General features: G+C 50.9%; 1 protein-coding gene across 1 annotated transcript in view; it reads left to right on the top strand.

Annotated features, from left to right (window-relative positions):
- The first annotated feature begins 11,126 nt into the window (after positions 1-11,126).
- POU2F2 (POU class 2 homeobox 2) overlaps positions 11,127-23,059 on the top strand; it is an 87,765-nt gene continuing 75,832 nt past the window's right edge. The window contains exon 1 of the mRNA XM_030797094.1: positions 11,127-11,192. The gene's annotated coding sequence lies outside the window, so the exon portion shown is untranslated. The remainder of the gene's footprint in view (positions 11,193-23,059) is intronic.

Raw genomic sequence — 23,059 nt, 5'->3', positions numbered from 1 at the left:
CCACATTCTATTCATGAGAAGTGAGTCACTTTTGAAATGAAATATAGAATGATTTAAAAAAATAAGTGTGTCAAAAGGTTCAGCCCACGTTTAAGCAGAGGGCACCACACAAGAGCATGAGTATCAGGAGGCAGGGGTCACTGGGACCTCCTAGGGGCGGCCTACCACAGCCTGCATAATGAAGCAGGCTCACGGTTCTCTTCTCTTCTCCTTGACAGCTTCTTCTGTGGTCCATTTAGGGACTCCAGTTCTCTGCCCACCTGTTTTTTTTTTTTTTTTTTTTTGTGATGGAGTCTTGCTCTGTCATCCAGATGGGAATGCAATGGCATGATCTCGGCTCACTGCAACCTCCACCTCTGGGTTCAAGCTATTCTCCCTACCTCAGCCTCCCAAGTAGCTTGGATTACAGGTGCCCACCACCATGCCCAGCTAATTTTTGTAGTTTTAGTAGAGATGGGGTTTCACCATGTTTGCCAGGCTGATCTCAAACTCCTGATCTCAGGTGATCTGCCCACCTTGGCCTCCCAAAGTGCTAGGATTACAGGCTTGAGCCACCTCACCTGGCCTGTTTTTTTTGTTTTTGTGTTTTTTTTTTTTTTTTTGAGACAGAGGAGTCTCACCTAGGCTGGAGTGCAATGGCACAATCTCAGCCCACTGTAGCCTCCACCTCCTGGGTTCAAGTGATTCTCCTGTTTCAGCTTCCCGAGTAACTGGGATTACAGGCACCCTCCACCACGCGCAACTAATTTTTTGTATTTTTAGTAGAGATGGGGTTTTGCCATGTTGGCCAGGCTGGTCTTGAACTCCTGACCTCAGGTGAGCCGCCCACCTCGGCCTCCCAAAATGCTAGGATTACAGGCGTGAACCACCGCACCTGACCTCTGCCCAGCTTTGAAATGTGGCACTTCTCCTGGGCTCTTTTCTGGGCTTAGAGCTCTTCACATTCAGCGTATTCTTCCTGAGGGACATCATCGACTCGTGATTTCAGCTATCAACTCTATGCTAATGATGTCCAAATCTTCAGCCCAGAGACCTCTCTCCATGACACTACACACAACTGTATCCCAATATAGACTGAAGAACTAATATAACTCTTTGCTGGATCCAGGACATGTCCCGTAGGCACCTCAGATATAAGAGGTTCAAGAAAGAACTTTGTTGAATAAGTTCTGTGCCTCCTCCTATTTTCTCCTGTCTAAATGAATGGCACCTCCATCCATCCAGGCATCCAAGTGAGAAATGTGGGCATCATCCTTGGCACCACCCTCTCCCTGACGCTCATATCCAAACATAAAGCCCTGCTGACTTGAGTTACCTCCGGGTTTTTTAAACCTGTTGCCTCCTTCATGTCCCTGATACCAATGTCAATACTGGCCATTAGCATCTCTTGCCTAGGCTATTGCAATAGCTTCCTGGTTTTTCCTGCTTTCATTCTTGTCCTCTCAGATTCATATTCTCAAAAATGCAAAGCTGCTCTTGATGAAAACCCGTCAGCGGCTCCCCATGGCCTCCTAGATCAAAAGATACTTAACGATTGGTCCCCATCTAGCCTTTCCAGCAGTATTTTTCTCTTATGGTTTATGCTTTAGCAATCACAACTGCCTCCCTGCACACAACCTACTCTTCCTCACCTGTGTGCTCTTGTTCATGCTTCCCTCCAATTTTAATGACCCCTTCAGAAGGACTATTTCCCCTTTAAAATTCTTTTTTTTGTTTTTGTTTTTGTTTTTGTTTTTGTTTGAGATGGAGTCTCGCTCTGTCACCCAGGCTGGAGTGCAGTGGCGCGATCTCGGTTCACTGCTGCCTCCTGGGTTCACACCATTCTCCTGCTTCAGCCTCCCAAGTAGCTGGGACTATAGACACCCGCCACCACGCCCAGCTAATTTTTTTTTTGTATTTTTAGTAGAGACAGGGTTTCACCATGTTAGCCAGGATGGTCTCAATCTCCTGACCTCATGATCCATCCGCCTTGGCCTCCCAGTCCCCTTTAAAATTCAAGAAAATGCTGGGTGTAGTTGTGCGCACCTACAGTCCCAGCTACTGGGGCGGCCGAGGCAGGAGGATAACATGAGCCCAGGAGTTCAAGTGTGCAGTGAGCCATAATAGTGCCACTGCACTCCAACCTGGGCAACAGAGTGAAACATCATCTCAAAAATAAGTAAAATTCAATTTTCCCACTCTAGTTTTGTGTCCTAGCACACTATAGTGTTGTGATTTATATATGCATTTGTGTCTCTTACTGGACCGTGAGCTTTCTTGATGGCAGGAATTGCGTCCTATTCCCCTTTGCGTCCCCAGTACCTTCTATGGGGATCATACAAGTATAGGTACTCAAGCCATGTGTATTGGATGGATGGACGGATGAACTGGAGGTTTACATTAACGTATGATTTATAAGTTGGTTCTTGGAGTCAAATAGAAGTTAGCCAGGGGGACAAGAGTGAGAAAGGCATTCCAGTTAGAGGGAACTGCAAGTACAAAGGCCAGGAGGTTAAGGGAGGCAGATTCAAGGAAGTGGAAGTGGTTTGGTGTGGTTGGAGTATAGGATGCATAGTGGTGCTCCCTGGAGAGGGAGGGGAGCCAGTTACTGTGAAGGGTCTGAAAAGCTGACTAAGGAGTTTGGCTTTTGTCCTGTGTGCAACAGGAAGTAAGAGTTTGAAGCAGGGGAGTGATTTGATCAGAGCCATATTGTAGAAACATTACCCCAGTAGCCAGTGTGGAGGATAGACTAGAAAGGAGGCAAGAGGGGAGACTGGGAGGCCAGGTAGTAAGGAGATTCATGGGCCAAGCAGGAGATGTGGAGGTCTAAACTAGGACACTGGGAACAGGGAAGAGAGGAGGAGATGGATTTGAGAAATACTCGGTTGAACTCTATGAAATTCCCGTTTTGTAAGAAAAAGCTGGGTGATATTGTCAATTTCATATGGTTTAAAATTTTAATATTAATGAAGTAAATGAACTGGATGGGATTTCAAGCCTGATTGGATGTGAATATGAGGAAGAGGAAGGTGTCAAGGACAGGGACAATTTTTCTGACTTGAATCCTAGATTGGATGGAGTATCACCATGGGGAGTGGGAACCAAGGTCTAGGGGCATGGTAGAGAAGATGACATGATTAGATTAGACATGTTGATTTTGAGGTATTTTTGGAACCTCTAGGAGGTGGCTGGGTATCCTGATGTGAAGCTTAGGAGAGAGGGCTAAACTGGAGACAAATTTAGGGATTACCAGCATAGAGAAAGCAGTTGTGGGAGGGGATGATTCACCCTGGGAGAGCAGCCCAGACAGAGCTGGAGAACCAAGAGAGTGAGGTTTCTTAGATGCCAAGAGGATTTTGAAAAGATATTTGTGGCTGCATGCTGCAGAGGAGAGTCAGATAGGACTGGAAAGTGCTCGTTGGATTTAGCAAGGAGGAGACTGTCAGGGACAGGGGTGTGTCTTGGGGGGCAGTAGTGGGAGTGGCTTGGACTGGCCTCTGGAAGGGCAGGCTGGGCCTGGACTTGGAAGTGTCCCTTCATCCTTAGTAATTCATCACTTCAGCCACCAGGGGGCAGTGGCCACATGGAATCCAGGTTGGAGGGATTCACTGGGGCCCACAAACTCTCGGAGATGTGGGCAGGGTTGGGGGACAGGTCCAGAGCAGAGGCCGTTTCCTAATGGAGAGAGATAACCCCATGTGAAAAGAGCAGGGGCCGGGCACGGTGGCTCACGCTTGTAATCCCAGCACTTTGGGAGGCCGAGGCGGGCGGATCACGAGATCAGGAGATCGAGACCACGGTGAAACCCCGTCTCAACTAAAAATACAAAAAAAAAAAAAAAAAAAAAAAAAAATTAGCCGGGCGTGTGGCGGGCGCCTGTAGTCCCAGCTACTTCGAGAGGCTGAGGCAGGAGAATGGCGTGAACCTGGGAGGCGGAGCTTGCAGTGAGCCGAGATCGCGCCACTGCACTCCAACCTGGGTGACAAAGCAAGACTCCGTCTCAAAAAAAAAAAAAAAAAAAAAAGAAAAGAAAAAAAAAAGAAAAGAGCAGGGAGGAAGTTCTGGGAAGGGCGGCGGGAAGGAGACCTTTCTGTGGGGCAGATAGGAGGCCAATTAGAAATCCCCAGTCTTGGCCCAGAGCGGTGGCTCATGCCTGTAATCTTGGCACTTTGAGAGATCAATGCCAGTAGATCACTTAAGCTGAGGAGTTCGAGACCAGGCCGTGCAGCATGGCAAAAACCTGTCTCTACCACAAAATACAAAAATTAGCATGGTGTGGTGGTGCACGCCTGTCATCCCAGCTACTCAGGAGGTTGAGGCAGGAGAAGGTCGAGGTGGCAGTGAGTTGTGATTGTGCCACTGCACTCCAGCCTGGATGACAGATGGAGGAGACCCTGTCTCAAAAAAGAAAAAAAAAAATCCCCAGTCGTGTCTTGTAGTTTCCTTCTCTCTGGGCTTTTTCAGGTGCAGGTGGGTTGTATTCAACACGGTACTTCGAATAGCCATGGGTTTGTATTTTGAGCCCTGATTTTCCTTGCTCTCACTTCTTGATAGTCTTACTCTGCATTCTGTGTTCAAAACATAGTGAACTTTTTTCAGTTCTCACCTGCTTCCATGTGAAAGCTCTTCTTCCATGGGAACGCTTTCTCCATCCTGCCTCCTGTTTATCCTTCAGGTCTTAGGCATCACCTCTTCTCACAAGCCTTCCCTCACTGCCCCATCCACCTCCTCTTGGCTCCCATAGAGCCCTATCTTGAGTCTTGAATATTCTGGCTGGTAATAATTTATTTATTTATTTGCAATCAGCTTTATTGTGATATAATTTGCATGCAATAAAATTCACCAGTTGTAAATGTACAGTTTAATGAGTTTACACACACACGCAGTTGTGTAACCACCACCACAATCATGTTACAAAACATTTCCATTACCCCAAAAAGTTCCCTCCGGCGCCTTTGCTGTCAGTCTCCTCCTTCCACTCCAGCCCTTTTCAACCACTCATTTGCTTTTCTGTCACAGTAGTTTTGCTGTCTAGAATTTCGTGTAAATGGAATCCTACAGTGTGTGGTCTTCTGCATCTCTCACTTTGGTTTTGAGGTACTTCTGTGTTGCTGTGTGTATCAGTAACTGTGTATTTATTGTTCATTCCCTCCCGCCCCAGCAACTTCAGATGAGGGTCTCTATGAGGGCAGAGTTGTGTCTCATTTGCATTTGTTTCTTCAGCTTACAGCATAGTGCTAGTTCATGATAGTATTCAGTACGCATGTCTTAAATGGAACCAAACTGAATGCTTGGGGAGAGTCAGCCTGGGAGAGCTTCTGAACCCGGGTGTGCATAAGGCAGGACCCATCTGCAAAATGCCTCATGGCCTTTTCATCCCACTCCGGCTGCTCCTCCATTTACTTTGGCTGGTTCTGCTCAGCAGGCCCTCATTTGTCTGCCCTTCTCTAACCTGCTTCCCTTCACCTGGTCTTCAATTCCCCGCTTGTGGTCTCAGGGCCCTGCTCTATTGCCTGCTGCAGCCTCCTCTTGGTCTTTGGAAGTCTCCACACCACCGAGCCCTGGCCTCTCTGAGCCTGCGAGTCTCTCCACTCCTCCTCCTGCCTGTCCCAGGACCCTACCCACTTCGGATGACTCCACATCTCAGTCCAGCTCTGCATACCTCTCTCTCTCTGCCTCCGGGTCCCTCTCTCTGGGCCCCTTCTAGGATGATGGAGACAGCTGGCTGCCCCATCCTAGGGAGCTAGGTTGTGATTCCTCTTCCTTTCTCTCTTTTGCTTCACCTTCATCCTCTGATTCAAACACCTTACCATAGGAGGCCACTGGGGCAACCTCTAAATTTCATTCAGACCAGAAAAGCCTCTGTCTGTTTCTTATTTCTTTCCCTTGGGTCTTTATCTTCTTCTCCTATCTCCTTTCTCCTCTTCCCAGTCCCCTTCACTCTTCCTGATACCCTCACTCTGCTCTGCTTACCATTCACCTCCCTTCCTCCTTCTAGCTTCCTCTTTTCTCTCACACCAATTCTCCTCCTGTCCTTGTTCTCTTCCTTCCTCCCCCACCACATTTCCCTCTGCCTGTGTCCTCAGGGCCTCCTCCCTTCCTTCCATACATCCAGTTCCAGTTCCAGGTCTCTCTGTCTCTCTCTCTCTCTTTTTTGAGACAGAGTCTTGCTCTATCACCCAGGGCAGTGCAGTGGCACAATCTTGGCTTACTGCAACCTCTGCCTCCCTGGTTCAAGTGATTCTTGTGCCTCAGCCTCCTGAATAAGAGGTCTCTTCTTTTCGCCCCTTCTCCTTGCACCACTTTTTTCCTTCTCCCCAGTTTCTTCCCTTCCTGCTTTGTGTGCCTTCGTTTCCCTTATCTTACACTCTTTATCCTCAGAGATTGTAAGGGAGCCCCAAGACTTGTAACCAAGACACCAAGATGTACACACACGCACACACATGGCCACAGATGCGTGAACAAATGTTTCATTAATGAGCAAATGCATCTATCTAAAGGTATGTTCAAGGCTGGGAGTGTTGGCTCACGCCTGTAATCCCAGCACTTTGGGAGGCCGAAGTGGGTGGACCACCAGGTCAGGAGTTTGACCAACATGGTGAAACCCCGTCTCTATGAAAACATACAAAAATTAGCTGGGCATGGTGGCGTGAGCCTGTAATCCCAGCTACTCAGGAGGCTGAGGCGGGAGAATAGCTTGAACCCGGGAGGCAGAGGTTGCAGAGAGCCGAGATTGTGTCACTGCAGTCCAGACTGAGTGACAAAGCAAGGCTCTGTCTCTAAATAAATAAATAAATAAATAAATGTATGTTCAGACGCACGCACGCAATTAAGGGCATCCATAGCTTGCAATGTTTTGTACTTAGTATACATCAGATACTATTATTTGTATACATGTTTCTGAAAGATGAACAGGCAGAATGAGGAGGGAATAAGAGCTGAGCTCATTCATACAGGAAGAGCCAGGTACATGCACACCTGTACCCAGAGATGGCCCTCACTCAGACATGCACACATACACATTCCTCAGAGGAATTTGGTACTTCTGGAATTAGGCTATTTTGGAAGCAGAGAGAGCACACATGTTTTTGCTGTGTTGTGTGCAGTGTATGGTGTACATCTTTGCATGTGCCTGGTGTGTATACATGTGCTGCATCAGCCTTTGTGGAATCATGACTCGGGGCTGGGCGGAGCCCTAGAAATCAGTTAGGACAACGTGCACGTGTGGATTGCTTGAGTCTCCTATTGGATCTGACTTTTGTAAGTCCGTGAGGGATGTCAGCTTCTGCTTAATATGGATATTCTGGATAGTTAAGGTACCAATCATGCATAGGTTGTGGACCACAGACTCTTAACATACTGGCAAGTAAGCATATGATATGGACTTAGCACATATCAAACCAAGTTTTTTGGATCCTTAAAATTGGTGCTTTAGCCTGGGGAACATATGGAGACCTCATCTCTGCTAAAAAAAAAAAAAAAAAAAAAAATAGATGGGTGTGGTGGTGCATGCCTGTAGTCCCAGCTACTTGGGAGGCTGAGGCAAGAAGGGATTGCTTGAGCCCAGGAGTTTGAGGCTGCAGTGAGCCATGATCACGCTGCTGCACTCCAGCCTGGGTGACAGAGGGAGACCCTGTCTCCAAACAAACAAACAAACAAACATTGGTGCTGTGTGCTTAGTGTATACTCACTGTATACACAATTATTATGTACTTGGTCATCCTTAGGAAGGATGACCCCCGCACCCCACCCATGTACTGGTCCTTGTAGGTGCCAGGGCCAAGGCAGAGAACAGGACATCCTTGGTCTCTGCCCTGTCCCTGCTTCCCTTCTAGTAGGTACTCAGGCTGTCCATAGCTCCTCTTGGGTCTATTGTACACGTACAGACGGAGGGACCTGGGAGTCTGCTGGGTAGATTCATTGCAGGGTCCAGTATTCCTTATTGCTCCCTCCAGAATGGATAATGTGTGGGTTGTCATTATATACATCCTTTTTTGAGTTCTCTCCTCACTATTGGGACCCCATGTGCCTTTGTATGCAAGCGGAGTGGGTGTTTCTTATGTTCAGTTTTGTTATGTGCCTTTGTGGGTCACCAGAACCTGCTCATGCGTGTCTCTTATGTTCACACTAGCTAAGTCTATATAGTTGGTGTGCCAGCTTTGTAGGCATGGGGGATGGGGTACTTCCTGCATTCATTTGTGTTGTGCCCACACAGTATGGGTCCCAGGGAGGCTGCTTGGTAGGTGGCTATGGGGTGGTTCCGTGTCCACTATGTTCATGCCCTGTAGGCCCATGCGCCTAGTTTGTGTGCAGTTGGAGTGGGCGTTTCCTGTATTTATTTGTGTTGTGAACACACTGTGTGGATCCCAGGAGTCTGCTCTGTATGGGGGTATTAAGTGGTCCCATATCCATTATGCATCTGCTGCATAAGACCCATATACCTACTTTGTATGGACAGAGGGTAGTATTCCTTGCATTTATTTGTGTTGTGCACACAGTGCGGGTCCCAGGAGGCTGCTCCGTACAGGGAGTAGTAGGTAGTTCTGTGTCTATTATGCACACGCTGCACAGGTCCTGGGTACTTACTTTGTACGCCCACGGGGTAGGTGTTTCCTGTATTTATTTATGTTACGCACTTCCAGTGTAGGTCTCGGGAGCATTCTCCGTACACGTGGGCAGTTGGTGATTCTCGTGTTTCTCACACACACGAGGGTCCCGCGTGTCCACTCAGTACGCACGGGGTAGCCTTGCTGGTAACAAAGCGAAGGGCGGCTGCAGCTGCTAAGCCAAGACCGCGCAGCGCGTGCCTGCGTCCTCCTCCTCCTCCTCCTCCCTTTCCCTCCCTGCCTTCCCCCTCCTGTTCCCTCCCTCTCACACCCCCTCCCAGGTCTGGGTACCACTTGCAACCCTATCCTCCTCTTTGCACCACTGCGCCACCGCCAGCAGGGGGCGGGAGCCATGCACCCTCCCAAGACCCTGTGCCCACCTTCCCCTGGTCGGAGCCCCTTCACCCTTGGCCTTCCTTTCCTTCCCCCCTGTCTCCAAGCCATAATGTGCCTGGCACAGGGGAGGTGCTTGGTGACCGGGCACTGCCCTCCTCTCTTTCCTCCCCTCCTCTCCCTTCCCTACTCCTCTCCTTTCTGCAGTTCTTCCCTCCCCTCCTGTCTGCCCTTTCCCCCTTGGTGCTTCCCTGGACCCTCTTGTCACCTTCCTACTTTCTGCTCTCACCCCAGCCTGTCCCTTCCTCCTTTACCTGGACTCTGTCTCTTTGCCCCCCATCCCCAACCTCGTCTACCAGATCCCATTCTCTATTTCTGACTCTCCATTTGTCTCTTCTTGTCTCTGTCTCGCATCTCTCTGTGGATCTCTGTCCAACTGAAAGCCTCTTCCAGTGCCTTTCTCCATCTCACTGTGTCTCTCTGTGTGTGTCTCCTGAGGTTTCTCTGTTCCTGTCACTTTCTTGCAGTCTCTGTCCATGTCTCTGCATTTCTCTGCCTCACTTTGACTCTCTGGGTCTCTGTCTTTGCTTTCTTTCTCTCACCATCTCTGTATTTCTTTTCATCTCTTTTTATGTCTTGATCTCTGTTTCTCTCTTTGCACATTTCTTTCTGTCTCTGTTTCTTAGGTTCTCTCTCAGAATCCCTATGTGTATTTCTCTGTGTTTCTGTCTACATCTTCTTGTTTGACTCTGTCTCCTTGTTTGACTCTCTCTGTGCCTTTTTCTCTGTCCCAGTCTCAGTCTCTGTATCTTTTGGTCTCTGTCAGTGTCTGTCTTTCTGACTTTGCATCTCTCCATCTCTGTTTCTCTGTCTCTTTCAACGGCTCTTTCTTAATCTCTGTTTTCGAAGGTCTACCTCTCTTACCTCTGTGTGTGTCTGCCTCTGTCTCTATGTCTTCCTATCTCTGTATCTCTGCAACACTGCCTTACATCTTCATTTGTCTCTCTTTGCATGTAGCTTTCTCCTTTCTCTGATTTGTGCATATCTGTCTCTCTTATTTCTGTGTCTCTCTCTTTGTGAATTAGTCTCTTTCTCTCCCCATATATATTTTTTCACTATCTCCCTGTCTCTGTGTGTCTACTCTGTGGCTATCTTTCTGACTCTGCATCTCTCTCTCTCTGCATGGACCTTTCTCCTTATCTCTTTGTCTCTGGGTGTCTCTGTGGTTCTTGGTGCCCCTTTGTGTCCCCATCTGCTCCCTCCTCCCTCCTCTCCCCCCACTCTGTCCCTGTGTCTCTATATTTCTGTGTGTCTCTGGACATCTCTCTGCCTCTACGAGTCTCTCTCTTTGCCTCCATGTCCCCTATACTTCCTGCCCTCTCCCTTCTCCTTTTCCTCTTTGTCTCTGGGTGTCTCTTTGAGTCTCTGGCTTTTAGGGCCTCTCCCTGCCTTTGAGTCCCCTGTGCTCCCCACCCTTCTCTGTCTCTTTTCTCTCTATGTGTCCCTGTGTCTATTTGTTTCTGTATGTCTCTGTGTCTCTCTGTGTCTCTGAGCATCTCTCTGCCTCTAGGAGTCTTTCTCTGCCTCTGCATCTTCTGTGCTTCCTGTCCTGTCTCCTCTCGCTTTTTTCTCTATCTCTGGGTGTCTCTGTGTCTCTGAGTATCTCTGTTAGTCTCTGGACCTCAGGGTCTCCCCATACCTTTGAATCCCTCTCTGCTCCCTGCCCCTCGCCCTTACCCCTCTGTCTCTTACTGTGTGTCCGTGTGTCTCTGTGTCTCTCAGTATCTCTGTGGGTCTCTGTCGGTCTCAAGGATTCTCCTTGTCTCGGTGTCCCCTTCTATTCCTACCCCACTCCTCTATCTCTGTGTCTCTGTTTCTGCATATGTCTGCATCTCTCCGTCTCTGTGTCTCTCTGTGTCTCTGTGGGTCTCGGGCCTCTCCCTGCCTCCGTGTCCCCTGCGCTCCCCGCCCTCTCCCTCTCCCTCTCTCCCCCCTCGCTCTCTGGCTCGCGCTCTCTCTCTGAGCATCCTTGGGCCCGGGGTTGCCATGGGGACAAGGTGGGAGCCGGGGATGGCGCGCGCCTGGGCTCGCGCCGGCAGCTCAGGCGAGGAGCAGCGGCCAGAGCAGCGCCAGCAGCAGGCAGCGAGCGGGCGCGGGAGCGGGAGCGGGAGCGGGGGTAGCGTTGGCGGCGGCGGCTCCTCCTCGGCCATCCCCTCGGAGCCGTGCAGCTGACGCGCATGGCGAAGACAGCGGCGCCTACCGATGGGAGCAGCGGTAAGGCAAGGCGGCGCGGCGCAGCCGGGCGGGCGGGCGGCGGGCAGCCTCCTCCTCTCCCCAGCTCGCCTGCGCGCCCGCCCGCCCTCCCTTCCTCCCTCTCCCCTCGCAGCCCCTGCCCGCCCGCCCGCCCGCGCCGCGCTCGCCCTTCCATTTAAAAATCTTTAAAACTTTGCATATTAATATCTGCGCTTTGCATAATCTGACCCGCGCTTTATTGATTGCAAGAAGCTTAATGCAGCCGGCTCGGCCTATTGCAGAGAGCTCTCCGGGCGGGAGCCGGGCGGGCGCCGCTCACTCCGCACCGCGCTCCGGCTGCCAGCCGCCGCCGCGGCCCCGGCCCTCTTGCCTCCCTCTCGGCGCCCGGCGCCGGGGCTTTGCCCCCTGGCTGGGTATTTTTATTATTTGGGGATGGGGGGGTCAGCTTGCTCTCGGTGGCAGTGAGGGAACCAAAGGAGAGGTGTACGTGGGGGCGGGGGGAAGGGATGGGAAGAAATGGGGACGGAGAGGAGGTGAAGAGGGAGAGGAAAAAGGGAGAAGGGGCAAGAAGGATGGGAAAAGGAGAGGCGTGGAGGGGGAAGCAGTAGAGAGAGGAGAGGGGAGACGGCTGAGGACGGAGCTGAAAGGACGGAGGAGCGGAGGAGCGAGAGCCGAGGCAGAGGAGAAAGGAGGGAGGCAAGATCGCAGACTAGAGAAAGAGGCTGACGGCCGCAGAGCTGAGGAAAGAGGCAGGCAGTGGGCGCTTCGCCGCTGCTGCCCCCAGGCCAAAAAATAAAGAAAAAGAAAAAGAAAAAAAATACCAATAAAAAGACGATGAAAATAAAACACATCGCAACCAGGGCCACTGAACACAAAAAGGAGCGAGGACAGAGAAGAGAGGCGAGGTGGCATCTGCTCCCGGCTGGCTGCGGCGCTTCGGAGAGGCTCCCCGGGCTGGGCGGGACCCCCATTTTGACCCTGCATTTGAGGAAAGGGCGACTGTGGAGAAAATGAGGCGAGAGGGGGTCAGGGCTGGTGGCGGTTCCGCCTGTTTTTTTTTTTTTTTTTTCTCCTCTCTCTCCTTTCCTGGGGGTGTGGGGGCCGGTTTAGTATGATGATGGTGAGGATATTGGTCGGTGATGCTGTCTGAAGCTCTGAAGCAAGCAGGGTGCATGGGGGGGAGAGGTAAGAGGGCACAGGGAACGAGAAAGGGCTGGGGGGTGGGAATGAGGGGTGAGAGAAAGGAACGGGGTGCCTTGGACAGCAGAAACGGTGAGAAATAGGAAAAAGCAGCCGGGATAGGGCACTCAGAGGCGGTGGCATCTCAGGCAGGAGGAGAGGTGGAAAACGGAGCTCCAGGGCCCCAGAGTGAGGTTGGGGAGCCGTGGTGCACCCCTCAGCTCTCTGGACAAAGTCTGTAACTTGGGGAACCCCTTCGACTGCCTGCTGCCTCTTTGCTCTCTTTCTCTTTTCATGTCCTTTCTCAGCTCCTTTATTTCCATCTCCTTTACTGTTTTTTCTTTCTCACTGTTTTCCAGTTTCTCTGTCTCTTCCTCCTCTCAATAAAAGCTCTTTCTCTTCCTCCCCACCCCTTAGTGTTTCTTTTTCTACCTCCCTTATCTCCACCTCCTTCCCTTCTTTTTTCTCCCTTTTTTCCCTTCCCCCTTCCCCCTTTCTTTTATTCTTCCCTTCCTGCCACTCATTTCCCCTGTTGCCAGCTCTTTCTACCCCCTCCCTCAGTTTCATTTATTCATCACTCTTGCTGCTCTGGCCTTCAACAGGGTGCCAGGGAAAGGGGCTCCATGCAAAGGCAGGAATCCCCAACTTCCTACCAGAGCCTAACCCCTGTTCTGAAACCCCATGTATTTCTACCCTCTTTTTTACCCTGAGCGGGGGTTTGGGTCTGTCCCCTGGGTTCTAGCGCCACCCCCTACTTCCTTGTGGTCTCCTGAAGTCCTGGTGGATGCTCACTGGGGCTCTGGGAGGGGGAGGGGAAGATCTTAAGTGAGGGCTCATGGCTGTGGACTCAGCCCCACTGAGAAGGGTGTGGACAGAGAAGAAAATGACATGGATGCCTAGCGGGAAGTGAAAACGGGAGGAAATTGGGGCGGAGGTCCATCTGAGAGAGTCCAGGTAAAAGATCCTGAGAGAAAGCCTTTGGCCTGATGACCACTCCCCACTTTCTGCCTCCTTCCTGGGGCCTGTGGAGTTGGGGAGTAGGTCCTGGATTTAGAGAAAGACCCAATCAGCCGCTTCGCTCAGTAGCTTTTAGTCTCTTGCCATCTGGTCAGGTGGATTTGTCCTTCCACCCCCCAGGATATAAGGGGAAGGTATAGAGTCAGTGCGCAGTGGGGGGCTGGTGTGTACAGAGTCAGACCATGATGGCAGCATGCATGTGTATAAGGCCTGCTTGCGTGGCGAGATGTGTTCAGGAAGGACTAACTGTGTGCTGGGCCTGGAAGCCTTGGCAGAGTGAGGAGCCAAAGGTGTAGAATCGTGACATGCGTTTTCAGTGGGGGTTCGGGTACTGGGGGTCCCCATCATGGGTGACATATGTGCAGAAGGGAGTCAGTGTGTATTTGTACTGATCTCTCCCTTGTCTTGATGTTTATGTACCACTCGCTATGTGTGCATTCAGGAGGCCCTCTTTGGCTCTGTGCGTGGAAGCCGTCCACGCGTGTGCAGGCCCGTGTGCCGAGTCTGGCTTCAGCAGTGGACACGTGACACTTTGTATGTGCAGCATGCTTGGAGTGGAGGCTCTGTATATGGGTACTAGGTCTGAACATAGTGTGTGCACACAAGGGTGCACATCAAAAAGTGTCACATATGTGAAAGTACCATTTCTGCATGGAGATATTGTTATTGCTCGGGGTCTCTGTGTGTCCTGGGGAAGAGGGAGGGTGGGTTTGTGAAGCAGGGTCTGGGTAGAGTGATGAGAGATGTGTGAGTGCACAGAGGTTGCCGGCGTATGGCTGAGTTTGACAGCATGCTTGCACTGCAACCTTGAAGCTGGGTTCAAGAAAACAAAACAAGAAAAGATCCCCTCTCCCCGCAGTCTATCAGCCCATGAAAACCTTCCCTGGACCTTCTGTAGTAACAGAGTGTCCCATGTCAGGGGGTGACAGGCAGGCCAGGAGTAAAGCAGATCAGGGCCATAGGCAGCATCTCCAGTTGCTGATAATGTGATTCCACATCTACTTCCTGATTTATGGGTAATGCTGGACAGAGGCCCATCCTTGCCGTTAGAGAGGTCCAGACCCCCATTTCCCTGAGGCTGTGCTGGCATATGCTGGTGAACCCTGTGGCAGGTTGCAATGTCATCTTTGGGGGTCTTGGTTGCCCTCACTTCCCTCTGCTAGTCTTTGCAGGGAAAATGGAAGGTGTCTGTGTCAGGGCCATAGTAGGGAAAGAACTCAGTCACAGTGTGTGGGTATGCACACACCTGTACCCATGCTGTGTGTGTAGAGGTTGTTAGCCTATATGTCCTAGACAGCATGCTGGCCAGGTTTTTTTTTTTTTTTTTTTTTTTCCCCAGCAAGTCCATCAGTGGCCACTCCAGGCCACCTCCATTCTAGTTCATATACACTCCCTTCTTGTATGCAGGGCCCATAGGCCAGAAGTTCTTCCTCCACCAATGTGACAGCCAAGTAAGGCCCCCAACCTTAGCACCCCACTGGGTAGAGCTTTTCATAGCCCTGGTGCATAATCATAATGTGTAGAGGCATAACTTGCAATGAGGGGAGCAGGGACAGATGGCCACACCAGGGGCTACTTGGACATCGATGACAGCAAGGGAGAAGTTTCCATCTCTGGCATGTGCTGGTTAATTTCCAAGATATTTCAGGATGGAGGTGGTTGAGAAACCCAAGTGTGAAGAGTTGTTAGAAGACAGAGTGGGTGTAAGGACTCCTCAGACTGATGTCTATTCCTCCTTCTAAATATATGTCACTCATCATTTTTCCCTTGGGCTCAACACCTCCTGATCTAATAATGATAATGACAATGATGTCCCTTATACCCACTTCGCTCTCACAGCAGCCCCAATGGTATCCCTCTCACAAATGAGAATTCTGAGGCCCACATCATTTGCTCAGCCTGTCAGCAACCATGCTGGCGCTAGAACCAAGGTCCTCCTCATACTGAGCCTTGTCTGTCCTTATAGGTCTGCCCTATCCCATTAGCTGTCCCAGCGCCATTTCATTTCACTGGCTCTGCCTCTTCCCCCACTTCCTCCCTGCCCCCTGAGATGTCCATCCACAGACCTGTCACCCAGGACCTGTCGGGTGGATGGATGCCTTATGTGGTTCAGTGAGGGCTGTAAGGACCTGGGTCTCACTTTATATCCTGAAGGGAGAGCCAGCAAATGAGCATGGTTGAGCTCATTCCGTCAGTGATGGTTTGGGGCTGGGCCTGTTCAAAGACAGGGATTTGCATGAGCTTATGGTCCCCCCTACCCCTTTTGGTGAGCCCTGTGTCACCTTTTCAAATCCACATGGTGGCCTTGGGAGGCAGGTGCATTTTCCCTCACTCAGTCACCACCCCAACTTCATTAGATCCTCGGGACAGGCAGCTTTCCCAGTTCTGACGCATTCGGAAGGAGGCTGAAGGTGGTGGCTCCACAGACAAGGTCCCTGCATTCAATAGGTATTTATTGAGTGGTGTGAATCACTGAACAAATAAAGTCCAGTGAGTTCCCTGAGGTAATCGGGCAACGGTGGTATGATCACTCCTTAACCTGAAAATGATCGCTAGGCACTGACCATGGGCCAACACAGGCCTAGACTCTGAAGCAGAACAAATCCCAGCCTTAGACAGGATTCTGGGCGCCTGGACTATGAGCACAAAGGGAGTTTCCAGGTCATTAGGAATCTAGAGAATGAGGATGGTGTGGGTTTAGACAGGGAGGTGAGTCTTTGAGGATGCTCAGACACTGAGAAAAGCAGGCTGGTGGGAGGGCATAAAGATGGCAGAGGGAGAAAGCAGCCCAGGTTGGAGGTGTAGTCTAAGAGTAGAGGTTGGCACAATATTGCAAGGCCCTGTCTGTGGAGGCTCAGCTGCTGCTCTTAAGAAGTTGGAACTTGATCTGGCTGGCAGTGGGGAGCCATCATGCCTGCAATCACACACACATACACATATACACGTGCATCTCGTGACAACGTACTTTGGACAATACGGACTTGTCTGTGAGCATGAGTGTGCTTGTGCACACACACACAAGGACCTTTATTCTGGCATCCATTCAGGGTCTCCCTCACAGAAACCAACAAGGTTGGGGGGCTACTTTAGTCCACACTCTCAGGATCCTATAATGTACAGGGCTGTGGCCCACACACACAAGTATAACAGCAGACTGGGGACCCTCCCCCACCCGGGGTGCAGACTCATGTGGCATTCACAGACTTAATCCGCCGCAGTGAGGCCAGGGAGGCAGCATCTGTCACTTTCACAAACACAGGCAACGGAGTCTGAGAGAGGCACATTCCACTTGCTCACAACTGCTTGAGAAACAGACGCCTGTACTGCACTGCCCCCCATGCCCAAAACAGACATGGCCCCTCATGGCCCCCCACGCCAAGCCCAGGCCAATACACCAAGTCACTCCTGCATTAAAGTGCGCACACACACACACACACACACGAAGCGCAGCCCCTGACATTCCATCTCCCCACATGTACAACCATATACTCAGGCACTCTGACTTTAAGCACAGCTGCTGACTTCCTATCCCCTTATTCACACACAGACACAGACACACACACATACACACGCACACTCGTTTTGACTTAAAGCACAGCTATAGCTATCCCACCACCCACACACATATACCTACAAGCGGACTTCCACACATACTCAAACACACAGCCTCACAATCCACCAGAACCACTGTGGCCAGCGGTCATTGAAGAATGACAGCCTGAGCAGCGTGCTGAGGGGAGGGTCACCCTGAGGCATGGGCTGAGGGTCATACAACAGGGTACATCGGAATCCCTGAGGAAAAGGTCAGGCCGACCCCAAAAGGGTTCCATTGGTCCGGACGGTTCTGCCAGGTAAGGGAGATTCAACAAATGCAGGCCAGAGGAAGGAGCCGACTAATGGCCGAGGCCGCTGATGGCCGAGATGGCTGGTCAGCGAGGAGGGGAGGCTCGACAATTGATGTGACTCAGAGCTGGACAAATGATGGCGCATTTGGCTGAAGGTGGCTGGGGGGCCCATGACCAGAGACCAGGCAGCCATTCTCACCTCAGCGGGGAAAGGGCCAGATCGGGCTCTGTTGCAGCAGAGTGGGTTTCCCAGCCTGGCTCCACCATGCATCCTGCCTGCCGTGTGTGTCTTGGGGTCTTTGTATGTGTGCATGTTTGTGTGCATGTGTGTTCATACATTTATCTGCAGTTGTCAGCATGTGCCTACCTTCGTAGAACTTTGTGTCTTTGGGACTCTTGGTGTGCATCTATGTATGTGCCTTTGTGTGTGTGTTTGCTTGTGCGTATATGTGTACATGCCCACCCACAAAGTGTTCAGGGACCTTTCTTGTTGGACTCTGCATTTTTGGGTCTGTGTGTGTGTTTGCATCTATTGAATGTGTAGAAACCTTTCTTACTGTGAAACGCTATGCACTCTTGAGCATTTTTTTTTTTTTTTTTTTTTGGTGTTGGGTTGAAGGTTGGGGTGGGGAAGAAGCGATGGGTCTGGCTCTGCACTCTGAGCTTTCCATGCATCTGGTGGCCCATGAGGCTGTCTTTGTGCATCTGTTTGAGCCTCTGTCTAGGTGTTGGCGGGTGTGAGCTTGTGTGCTTGCCTGTTTCAGAGTTTGAATATCTGTGTGTCCACAGCAGCATCTCCCTCTGAGCATGGATGTGGGTGGAGTGGGCCAGACCAGGATGAGGGGGACATCTCCCTGAATCTCATCAGACCTCTGGAGGGGGTCACACAACCCATGCTGAGCCCGGCTGGGACCAAGCAGCACGGCACAGTGCAGACCACCCCTCCTCCTCCTTTTCCCCCCATGACCTTTGAGCACAGCAGCCCCAAATACATATTTATCAGAGGGGCTGTGGGGACCAGCCCCTCCCCCACCACTCCCCTCAGGGCCCAGCCTGCCTGGCTGTGGAGAAATTAACCTTGTGACACAGGAGCTCGCTGACACCCCGGCCCCCTCCCCATCTGCAAGGCACATATGAGCAAGGGTGTGTGTGTGAGAGAGAGAGATAGAGAAAAGGTACTCATCCAGACTGAGAAGGCAGCAGCAGCTAGGGGAAGAAAGACACACAGGTACACATGCACATGTGTTTGTATCACCCCTGACACACACACACACACACACACACACGCACTCACTCGCCAAACTAGAGAGGCCACATGTCTTGAACAGATGCGCAAGGCAAATACTGAAATACATAAGCATGCAGACACATGCAATGATCCTGCAAGAGACATACACAGATTCTGAAACACATGGTAGCCATGTGCACCCTTGGGTCCTGGGACCCAGGTACCCATACTTTTGGTCAGAGATTCGCTAAGAAAATTCGTAGATGCTAAACCCTGCAGATGCACTTAGACATTTGTATATTTGTCCACAGAGATGCCAAAATGGACACACCAGGTTTGAAAACAGGGATAAACACATACTTAGACACAGGTATGAAAACCCAGATGTCTGTGCAGGCACGTAGGTGCTGAGACCTCTCAGAGCAAGACAAACACCAAAACACCAGGGTGCTCCTCGTGTGGAGATTCGTTTTTCCATAGAAAATGTACGAATAGAAATACTAAAACATGGCAGCATCCCAGCCTATATGCCTGTGGGTGCACACAGGCCACGTTCAGAAATCCCACAGGGAGGCCACACGTGGTGACCGAAAGGGCCATGCCCTGAGTTATAGTACACAAACACCCCCCAGGCTAGCCTCATCCCCTTAAAGCGAAACAAAATAGGTAGATGTTCAAGTATGAAAATGGGAATGGAATTAATTAACTCATTACATAGGTACTGAGCCTCTATAGGAGTCAGGCCCTGCCTTAGAAGCTGAGGAAACAGTGGTTTACAAGATAGACCTGGGCCTTGCTCTCTAAGAGCTCCAAGCCAACAGGACCGGCACTGATCAGACCTCAGTGTATAGTTAGTTATAAATACATCTGGTAAGGAGAGGAAAAAGGGGCTATAGGAGGGCATCATGGAAGAACCTGGTTTAGATTGGTGGGCTAGGTGTAACATCTCTGAGGAAGTGACATTTAAGCTTGACATCAGGCACAACACACAGATTCTAAATGTGTACACATATCCCTCCTGAAACTCACAGAGGCCACACAGGCATAAATAATGCAGCACTCAGATGTCCCTACCCTTACCCCAGTATGCTGCACTTTTCCCTCTAGAAAACTCCTCCGGCACGTCTCTAGGTGGGAAATGGGATCCCTTCGCCTGGGGCCCAGATTCTGGGCTCTGGATGAGGTGCACAAAACATTCTGGGGCAGTGCTGAGAAGGGAGCCCAGGAGGATTCACCAAGGAGGAGATGTGGAGAGGGTGATAAGGTGCAGAGAAGAAGGAAGGCAGAAGACTGTCTAAATGGAGGTGCTTGCCTGGGCAAGGGCATGGACATGTGAACAAGCCTAGACTGTTCTCAGCAATCCTGTGAGGCCCAGGGTCACAGGACCTTCAGGAGGACTGAGAGGAGACTTTACATGACTGGGAAGTGCTGTGAGGCTTGGGATTTATTCAGGGCGCGCCACATAACCACAAAACAGTTTTGAGAAGGGACTAGACGGGGCGTGTGAGCCAGGTACCAAGTCTGATCTCTCTGAGCCTCGTGTGGGGGCAGGACAGGATGGGTAGCCCCTGGAGGAAGGGATCCAGTGAGCAGGCCACCAGTCACAAGGACTTCTGCTCTACCTGTCCAGTTTGGGAACCCTGGTCAAGGCCTGGTGAGGGAGGTGGTACAGAACTACCTTCCGCTTGCTCCCAGCCCCATATCTTGGCCACTGCTATGACTTGCCCCCAAATGGAGATTTGCTAGGGAATGGGGGTCAGGAGCTATAGTCCCCGTTAGTTTCTACTGACATTCTATTGATTTCTGAGCCTCCTGTGGCCAGGCCTGAGCTGCATGCCCGGTCACCCAGATGAGGCAGATCTTTCCATGTTCTAGAGTAGTCCTCAGTCTGGGGAGGTTGACCCTGACAAAGCCCTGTCAAGGGACTCCGAGGGCTTACTAAGGGCTTCTTGGGCTTGTTCTTGGAGAATGAATGGGTCAGAAGGCCCCATAGGCAATATGGGCAATGGGTGAGGATGGAGCCTGGTTTTGTGAGGGTGAGACCAACCCTCACCGGCCACAGAGAGAGCCTGTCATTTCTCCCATCACACTTAGAACATCTTTCTTGGCCTGCAAACCCTGCATGAGCTAGCACCTGTCTGTCTATTCAGCTTTTACTCCCTCCCTCCTGGCTCTGGAAGCTCAAGCCATTCTGGCCTTCTTGCTGTTCCTTAAACCTTGTTCCTGACCCAGGGCCTTTGCACTTGCATTCCCTTTGCCAGGAAAGCTCTCAAAATCTATCTTCTCTGATAGGCCTTTCCTTTATGTTTAAAATAGCAGCTTTTTTTGGGGGGGTTGGTGGGGGGACAGAGTCTTGCTCTGTTGTCCAGGCTGGAGTGCAATGGTGCGATCTCAGCCCACTGCAACCTCTGCCTCCCAGGTTCAAGCGATTCTCGTGCCTCAGCCTCTTGAGTAGCTGGGACTACAGGCATGCGCCACCATGCTCACCTAATTTTTGTATTTTTGTAGAGACGGGGTTTCATCATGTTGGCCAGGCTGGTCTCGAACTCCTGACTTCAGGTGATCTGCCCACCACGGCCTCCGAAAGTGCTGGGATTACAGGCATGAGCCACTGTGCCTGGCCAATAGCAGCATCTTGTAAGCCACTTTCTCCCTGCTATATTTTCCTTCTTAGCTCTTAAATATATTTTCTTGTCTGTCATATCTCTTCCTCCACTAGAAGGTGGATTCCACGACGGCAGGGACTTTGTGTTGTTCATAGTTGTATCCCTAGTGTGTAGCACAGTGCCCAGAACACGATAAGTGCTCATTGAATGCTTTGTCAAATGAACTGAAGCCGGATCCCCTGTCACCTACTTGCCCAATATATCGCCTACTTGCCCAATATAATGGAGGTAGACGTCTGCTGTGTCAGACAAGGGTGGCAGAGCTCACTTTCAGGGGGCTGCACTTACCAGTGCTGGAGGGGTACATTGGCAAGTGAGTCTACCTCCTACCTGAGCCTCAGAGCAGCCAGACTCCAAAACCGTCATCATCCTGGGCCTGTATGCTCCCATCCTGCACCCTCATCTCCCTCATGACACTCCCTTCACTCCAACCAACTCCTCCTTACTCCCATTGTCAGATCTGCTCACCCCCCGATGCATGCTGCTGCCCTTCCCCTCCTTCACCTCCAGCATACACTCTGATGGCCCCCGCCCTCAGACACAAAGGAGGGGAGACCACAGACTGTGGAGTCAGACACACCTGGCTTTGAGTCACATCACTCCTTTCAAGCCTCGAGTTTCCTTGTCGGCAAAATAAGGTTTTTGTCGGGATGAAGAGCAGTGGCACGTGTGATGATGACGCTAATAATAGCTGCTATTTATTGAGTACCTGCCAGGTGTTAGGCATTGTGCGAGGTGCTTTGAACTTTTTTTTTGTTGTTCATTTTAAAAAATGGAGGAAAAAAAAAAACTCTGAGCATAGAGTGTCCCCAGAGCATGAGACCTGGTGCCCAGTGCTGTGAATGACAAAAGTGAACATAGTCCATCTGCACAGAGCTTACTATTCCAGTGTGTGCACACACATACCCAAAGTGTCACACCAGTCACGTTATGGGGAGCTTGTGCTCCTGTACTCGATGCTTTTCTGCAGAAGCCCCAAGAGATAGTTTGGGGGCAATTGCAGCAGCAACTCTCAGAGATAAGGGGCCATCCCCAGCCATCCTTTATTCCCCTTTACCAACGTAATGAGAGCTCTCATTGTTCATATCTGGATTGCAGGGCCCAGCATGGGATCTGGCCTAGAATTGGCCTCAGGAAGTGCTTACTGAATGAATGAATGAATGAACAAAGGAATATATTTAGCTGAGTGTCTTCATTGCATTTGTTCATTTGCTCAGGTTACCAAGACATACCTTCTCCCTTCCCTACCCACCACCTTCACTTACTACTCACAGCATTTGTGGCTGCTGATGGTAATAGTATTAATTTCTCCCACTCATTGCCCCTTTTTTGTGTGTCAGGCCTTTTGCTGAGTTCCCTATAAGCGTGGGCTTGTTGGCTTCTCACACCAGCAAAATGAGGCAGCTGTTATTATTATCTTCATGCTATGTTTGAGCAAACTGAGGCTCAGAGAGGTGAAGTGACTTGCCCAGGGCCACACAGTGAGGAAGTGGCCGACCCCATGTTTACCCACTGTGCTCTTCTGCCCCACAGAAGCGCACATTATCTCAGGAGTCTGCATGCACACTTGTTCTTGCACTTGTCCCCCTCCCAGTAGTTGGGTGGCACTACCCTGATCCAGGAGCCCAGAGCCCCAGCTTCTGGTCCCAGCTGTGTCATGACCAGTTGAGTAGCTCTGGGAAAATCCCTTTCCTCCCTCTGAGTCTTCGTTTTCCCTCCAGCAGTTCTTTCTGTCTGTAAGCCCTCAGCTGGTTTCCTGAAGAGGGGACAGGGGACTGTATTTGGCTTGGTACTACCCCGCCCACTCTATTGAGAGCAGAAGCCAGAGGAGCGAGCTCTTCTCCATTCAGCAGACTTCAAATTCATTCACATTCTTGAGGGCACTGAACTCTGCTGGGTTTGGACATAAGGGAAGACATAAGGCAAGCCTGGCTGGGAAAGGAAGAGGGGAGC

This window comes from Nomascus leucogenys, chromosome 17, assembly GCF_006542625.1.
Source record: "Nomascus leucogenys isolate Asia chromosome 17, Asia_NLE_v1, whole genome shotgun sequence".
NCBI classification, from domain to species: domain Eukaryota; kingdom Metazoa; phylum Chordata; class Mammalia; order Primates; family Hylobatidae; genus Nomascus; species Nomascus leucogenys.
This window is presented reverse-complemented; position numbering and strand designations above follow the sequence as displayed.